The following is an 8,270-nucleotide window of genomic DNA, read 5'->3' on the forward strand; positions in this document are numbered from 1 at the left end:
ACACATGATCTAACCGTATGGATGGACAAACTCAATAAAAATTAACAAATATACCAAAAATTAGGCTATTTAAATAATATTATAATTATAATAGTGTGAACCATAATCACTTCAAAGTATATATGCCGTCAAATTAGATTATTTTAATGAGTACAAATACGTTTTTATAAGTAAATTAGAAAATATCCTAAAAAATGTGAAATAAATAAGTATAAATTTAAAATTATAAAATACACATGATCTAACCGTATGGATGGACAAACTCAATAAAAATTAACAAAATACCAAAAATTAGGCTATTTAAATAATATTATAATTATAATAGCGTGAACCATAATCACTTCAAAGTATATATGCCGTCATTCTGTAGACATAATAAGTTGAACTTAACATCCGATGTACATAGCACAAATTTTTTTTTTATTTAAAACGATCCAACCGTACGGATGTTAACTTCATGTCAAAATATGTCTATACACAAAAAATTAGATTATTTTATCGAGTACAAATACGTTTTTATAAGTAAATTAGCAAATATCCTAAAAAAATATGAAATAAATAAGTATAAATATAAAATTATAAAATACACATGATCTAATCGTATGGATGGACAAACTCAATGAAATCAAACACATGTACCAAAAATTAGGCTATTTAAATAATATTAATCATGTTTTTATAAGATTTTTTTGAATTTAGGGGTTTCTAGGGTTAGATAAAACTGACCATTAGGGTTTCTAGGGTTAGCTTATAACCGACCGTCTTAACCTAAAAATCGACCGACGTATATTTAGGTGGTCATAACCAACCGTCTGAACCTAAAATCGACCGACGTATATTTAGGCGGTTTATTTTTTGTGAAAAATTAAAAACCCCGCCTTTAACAACAACGACGTCATTTTGCATGTTGCACAGTTTCCAACTCAAAACCGACCACCTTGTCGGTCGGTTTAACCCTAGTATATATATAAAAAAACCGCTTTATTTTCTTTTATCTGTTTCTTCTCTTCTCTCTTTCTCTCTTATTTTCTCACCGAACTCAAAATCACCGAACTATGGCGTACAATCAACGAAGAACCGCCTCTAAATCTCCTCTCTATTCCTCACGTTTCACTCTCAATGTAAGATTTTTCACCCGATTATATATTTTTCACTCGATTGTGTGTGTGTGTGTATGTGTTTTGTTTTGTGTGTGTAAATATAGGATTCGAAGTTATATATATATATTGTGTAAAATATGAATCGAAGTTCAAATAGAACTTTTTAACTTCAAATCGAAGTTTAAATCGTATTTTTCAGTTTTGATGAGTTTTTTGCATGAAAAATATTCGTCGGTTTTGGTCGGTTTGTTGAATATAAGTATAAGTACAAATCTTGGGAGTTTTGTCGGTTTGTTGAATATAAGTATACGTATAAATCTATTTTTAGGGATGCCAAGATGAACTATCAAGTTCTGTTGCAGCTTTCGATTTTCAAGGATAGTTTTCAGGAAGCATAGTTAATCGTTTGTTAGGGATCTAATACTTATATATCTTATATATAATATATCTGAGCTCAGTTTTAATCATATTTAACCGTGCAAAAGTTTTCCTATTATATAGATATTTGTTTCATATCCGAACTCGTATCTTTTATATAACAAATTAATACGTTTGAGACTTATATTTTGTATATCTCTTCTTCACTCAAACGTATATTTTTTAGAACGTTGGCGTTTCAAACTGAGGTGACATTACCTTAACAAACTTGAACGTTGAATGGGATTCAAACGTTAAGTTGTTATAGTAATCTTACTGTTGTTTGTCTTTCATATAAAAGGGTGTTCAACTGTTTTCTATTTACGCTCCTGTAATTTCATTTCGTACTCGAAATTTATAATTGCACCTTATACGTGAGTTTTGTAGCTTTATTTTGTTGAATATATATATATATATATATATATATATGTGTGTGTGTGTGTGATTTTTGTGTGTAAATCTATGAATTAAAGTTTGTATATATGTTTACGCTCTCGTAATTTCATTTCGTAATCGAGGTTTGTAATCGAAGTTAATGTATGAGTTTTGAAGCTTTAATTTAATGAATATATAGTGAAATTAATTTTATTTGATGGTTTAATTTATGTAATTATTGGATATATTATGAAATTGTTGGATAATTTCGTAATCGAAGATTATTTATGTATTGATTGTTATCGTCGAGTTGGTGCAATCATTTTATATACATTTTTATGTGATGTGATTTTATATGCATTTTTATGTATGTGTTGTTGATGCAAGTCGATTTATTTGATTTAGTGCATACATTTTATATGCATTTTTGTCATCGATTTGGTGCAATTTGTATGTTCGTATATTTGTGCTAATGTATTCTTATATTTTTCATTTTAGGATCTTTTTGCTTGGATGCTACCTATGATCTTGATTATGATGGTATTGTTTACGATGGAAAGGGAAGGGAAGGGGAAGGAAGTTGAAAAAGAAAAAGGAAAGGGAAAGGGAAAAGGGGCTAGCAAGGGCAATGAAAAGGACAATGGAAAAGGTAGTAAGAGCAATGGTAAAGGGAAGAAATTGCGTGATGAGCCCACAGATTCGAATTCAGGCCTGAATGATCCGACTAGACACATGACACCTGCTGAGGAACAAGAGAGGCGAGGAAGGCGACCTCGATCACATTCAAGTGGAATCTATGGAGAAAAAACGTTATTGAAACCATACCGCATTGATATCTCCGATGGACAGTAAGTTAAATAAGTTTTTAAATTGCATTCTTCCTATATATTATTGTACTTACAACTTTCCACATTAGATTATGTTCATTGTTTTGTTTTTATATAGTATTGAAAATGATACCGCTAAAAAGATTTTGTTAAGCATGATTCAGGAGAAGTGGCCTATTGGGCATTATACTTTTACCAACATTGAACAACATAATCCGGGTTGGTTAAATGCAAGAGTTTTAGAGTTTCAAATAAGTTAAAAATCCCATTTTTTGTTTGCATTTGTTTCTTGATTTTATGATGCATTTATCCTTAATTTAATTTTTGTTGTAATTTTAAAAATATTATAGACATCTTAAGGGGGAAATCCGTTCAAAAGTAAGAAAAATTGTTGAAGATCACATCAAGGTGACAATCAAAAGGATGATGAATAAGCTTAAAGCAAGAGTTGAGAAAAAAGCAAAAGAAGAGGGTGTTTCAAAGTTGTCTTTAAAGCCGCCTTATTGGTTCGTTCCTTTTTGGAAAGATCTTTTAGAGTATTGGGAGAAAAATGAAGGGCACTTGCATAGGTCATCGGTTGGATCCGCTACCCGCCAATAAGTTAAAAGATTACACAGTGCCGGTGCTCGGTCATTTAACAAAGTGCGAGAGTTAATGCTATTTTATTTTTTTACGCACACACACATACATGTTTATTTCATTTAATAATATCAACTAAGGACGTGCTAATATAAGTTGTTTAATATTTTGAAAGGTAATGACGAACAAAAATTAGAAAAAACCGACTAGACTAGAGGTGTGGGATAAATATCATAGGAAAGTTGGATCCGATCCAGAAAATCCCGTCTACACTACTTCGTCTGTCATGCGTATTGCGGTAATTTTAATTTTTTTTAGTCTACGTGTGCATTCTCATTTTTTTTAAAGTTTTTATAGATTTAATTGTTTCAACGAAACATAAAATTTTTGTAGGAACGATAATGTCTATCTTGTCATCGTGAGAAATGTGCTTACGGAGATTCGTGCTAATCCAAATCGGTTCGCTCGCCAACTATCCGATGAGGAGATAACTATAGTTGCACGTACCGCTCTTGAGGCCTCGGATCCATCCTCCGTTCCAAGTAAAAGGTTGCAATGGAATAACCTAATTGGTGGTGAGATTGTTCATATTGTTGGGTCTTTGGTTGAAGATATCGTCTAAAAAACCGAAACTCGTGTTGCAGAGGTATAAACTAATTCGTGTTGTTTAATTATTTGTTTTCATTTGTAATTATTTTATTTCTTCTTTTTAATTAGTTTATACTTGAGCATATAGGAAAATAATCGGCGTGCTTTGGAAGATGATAAGGATTATACATCCGAGGATGAAGTCTCGGATGATGAGGACGTTGATGATATCGGTGGGGATGGTGGGCAAGAGGATGAAGAGGGTCAATCATCCGAAGTTTCATTGTTGGATTAGTTAATATTTGTCGTTTATGAAGGTTGTAATTTAAAACATTTGACGTGTTTATGGGATGTAATGATACGTTGTCGTTTAATATTTTGGTTTGTGATACTTTGCGATTTGATGCTCCGGTTATCAGAGTTTATGTTTTGTTTCATCAGATATATTATGGTTTAATTATGACATTTTAGTAGTTTTGCGAATGATTTGGAGTAATTTATGAATTTTATTGATTGGTGGTGTTGTTTGATTGAATTAGAGTTGTTCTGTATTGAATTGGAATGGTTGTGATTGAATTGGAATGGTATGAAATGGCACTGCGGAGAACCTGCAATTTTTTTTTAAAATTTAGCCGCAAAATCGACCAAAAGTTCCCATAACCAATCATTTTTTACCATAAGAGCTCCCATAAAACCGACCATCATGACATATAACCGACCATAATTTCATACAACCGACCATCTCCTTTAAAGGGTGGTCGGTTACATATCGATCGGTTATGGGTTTTTCAATTGGCTTCTGATTTTAAACCGACCATTGTGCACCTTTTGACCACGGTCGATTTTAATGTTCAGTCAATGGCCAGAATTACAGTTATAACCGACCGCAGGTGGTCGGTTTTAATCTGATGACATGGCACCACGTATGCCCACGTGGTGACACGTGTCAAAATTGGACCCACCTATTTGGCCTGGGAAAAGAAACATAACCGACCGTATATCTAATCGATATAATAGTTTAACCCGAACACAATTTAAAACCGACCAGTTTTAAACCGACCATGGGATTTCGTCTGTTTATTGTTTAAACCGGCCGGTTTGACTTAAAACCGTCCACTTTTATCGGTTGGTTTTGTCATGTTTTCTTGTAACGTTAGGAATAATGCCTACGAGAACAAGTTGGCAACCCCTTGGATCTGAGAATATAGTTTAGTTAAAACATATTTATCTTGATCATCCTCTATTCTACTATCTTTCCCGGACACTTATGGTTCTTTAAGCTTTTAAATCTTAATTTCTTCTCCGACGACTCTTATTTTTCCCCGTAAAATTGTATTCATTTCCAATCAACACAATTAAACTATCGAAATAGCTAATTAAGACTGAGAAGTGAAAGAATGAAGCATCGAAGAGTAGCCAGTTAAACGGTCCACAAAATGGGATTAGCATGATGACTATCTTGAATTAGAATATATTAGTGTCTAGTGTAGTAATATCTAGACAAAGTTTATATATAATCAACGGCAATATAAGAATCGATCGACTGAGTTCATGTGATTTGATTCTTTTTATAACTCTTTACCTTTTCATAAAGAGTTGCATTTTAGTACACATAGTACTTTAAATTTAAATCACGGAATTAGAATAACACCGAAACTAGGTAACAATATAAGTTGGTAAAAAAAACGTTTTAGACAGGATAAATCCTCGAAATTAACGAAAAATATAGTTTCAAGATTCTTGTTAAAAGAAAAAGTAGGGCCTCTCGGTCCTTTAGAATTTTGGCTCCCCACGTTTTAAATCATTAAAAACGGATATTTAAACCAAAATTTTCATTGTCATTTCTTATGTGGTTTCTATCCTTTTCTTTCCTCATTTCGAACTTAATGTGTAATTCTAGAGATATAGAAGTATAAAAATTATTATAAAATGATGTGTCTTTATTGATACAATAATATATAATAATTTAATTGATATTATTAATATAAATGTATGGGTTTATTTTCATTTAACATAGGTGAAATTTTATAACTATTTTAATAACCAATTAAGTAACTTAGGATTTTCCCAACTTAATTACATCTATAAATTGAATAGTATAAAACCTTCGAAAAAAAGATGGTAAAAAAAACTATTAGAAGATGTGTTAGCACTTGGCACAAAAATGTGTGAACTTACATGATACAGTGAGCACATAACATCCAACAAAATAGTATAGTTTGAGTTTCTGTCATTCTCGAGCCTTGTGTTTGTTCGTGATGGCTGATTAATCTAAGACTTCTTTCCTATTTACCCCCAACAGGGGCACGTATCCCAAAAATATCAAATTACTAACAAATGACGTGTATCTTGTTTTTATAAATTTATTGATATACCACTAGATTTATTATTTAAAATAAAAAATAGTCATATAAATAGTCAAGGGGAACTCGTCCTCAACAGTCGTAATCAATGTTTTATTGTAGGTGTGGCAATGAAATATTTGGCTGGTGTATTCTATTCAAGTTGGCTTGTGGATAATTTATGGTAATATATTGTGTCGGTTTGAAAAATGTTAAAATAGGTAACTTATTATTTAAAATTAATAAGTGAATTAAAAATGATAAGTATATAAATACTTATAAGTTATGTAAGTGTTTGGTTAATTTTACTTATAAGTTATATTTTTTTAACTTAAATAAATTAAAATAAATAATTTTTAAATATGATTATCTTAATTAATGATTTTTAAATTAATTTAACATTTAAAAACATATATCTAAAAACTAAAGTTAATAAAAAAATGAAAAATCAAAATAAATTAAAAAAAAGTGTTGTTACTAACATTTAACTTATCAGCTTATAAGTTATAAATTTCACTTATAAGCTAAATGGACAAACAGTACTTATAACTTATTATAACTTATTATAACTTATAACCGCGCAAACAAACGAATTGGGAGAACTGGCAGTTAGTACATTTATATATTTATTCTGTATTATTTTTAACTAGATTCATATAATGTGCAGTAGCTAGTTGAATTGGGTGAACTGGCAGACCCGACCCTGTCATAAAAAGGAAGTTGTCTAAAAAGCTCACTTTCCAACCAGTATATATACAAGAATACAGACATCAAGAAAATGCCAAGATTGCAGAAGCAGAATGTACACAGAGGATCGGATGACTTCTTTTATAAAGTATAAGTAGTTTTTATCACCCACAAAAATATTATTCATTCAATTTTGGAATTTTATTTTACCTTAAACCATATTATTATTATGGTTAAATAATGAATATGTCCAGAATTTTGAAGTCTTTAACACTTTCTCACAGCAGTAGGATTGGACAATATCACTAACATATAATATCAAGATAAGTAATTGATATTATACTTATCAAAAGAGGTTGATAGGTTTTAAAGCACAGTTAAGTAAAAATATGTATGCAAGAATTAATATGGGAGAAAGGGGTACTCAGGTGATCAATTAAAACACTATTGTTAGAAAGAGAGAAATGAGCTTCTTGATACACATAATACTATGGGTTTTTCTAGTAGAAGAGCTGGTTCCTAGGGTTAACTAAACATGTCATGAATATCTCCCAGCAGCCCCTAAATTAGGAGCTAGTAGAAATCAGTATGTTCCTTGTTTTCTCTATAAATGTACATTTCATTTGTTTCAAATTGCTCTTTTTGTGTGTTGTTAAATCAAGTGAATCACATGAGGATGCATGATCAGTCACTTTTTGTGACATATCTCTAGCTAGTGTAGTGCCTGCCCAGTAGAGACCAACACAGTAAATTAACCCCCTTTTCCCCCTCTAAAACATTAAATTATGTGTAGCAACTGCTAAAAAAACTTTTACAACTTCAAATATACAGATATTTCATAGCTAAACAAAATTTTGTTAAAACACGATAACATAACTCAAATAATAAGTATTTATCTGATCTCTAGACGTCCACGATAAATGGATTCGATAATGAACTGAATTGTTATATAGTACTAGTACTAATTGGTTTGGTTAGAACATAGAAGTCACGACTACATATAGATACGTACATGCATACACGCGTTTGTGAACAAGTTGGAGTTTGCTAGGTAGGATGGGGGTAACCAAACTTTAATTAAATTCATCAACGACATATTTGCATGCAACGGCAACTACAACTAGCTAAGCTAGGTCTAATCATATTGAATTAAATAAATGTTCCGGTGCATGCCCCCCTCACTACCCCCACCTCTCTGCACTCCCCCCCTTCCTTCCTACTTCTGTTTCTTCTATGAATCGCATATATCGCTTATTCTGTCTAGAAATGGATCAAAATATAATTATTTAAGAAAATTATTCAAAATATCAATTTTGAAAATTATGACCTAAAATGTCATGTGAAGATCGGTTATA

This window comes from Apium graveolens, chromosome 5 (genome assembly GCF_009905375.1).
Source record: "Apium graveolens cultivar Ventura chromosome 5, ASM990537v1, whole genome shotgun sequence".
Taxonomy (NCBI): Eukaryota; Viridiplantae; Streptophyta; class Magnoliopsida; order Apiales; family Apiaceae; genus Apium; species Apium graveolens.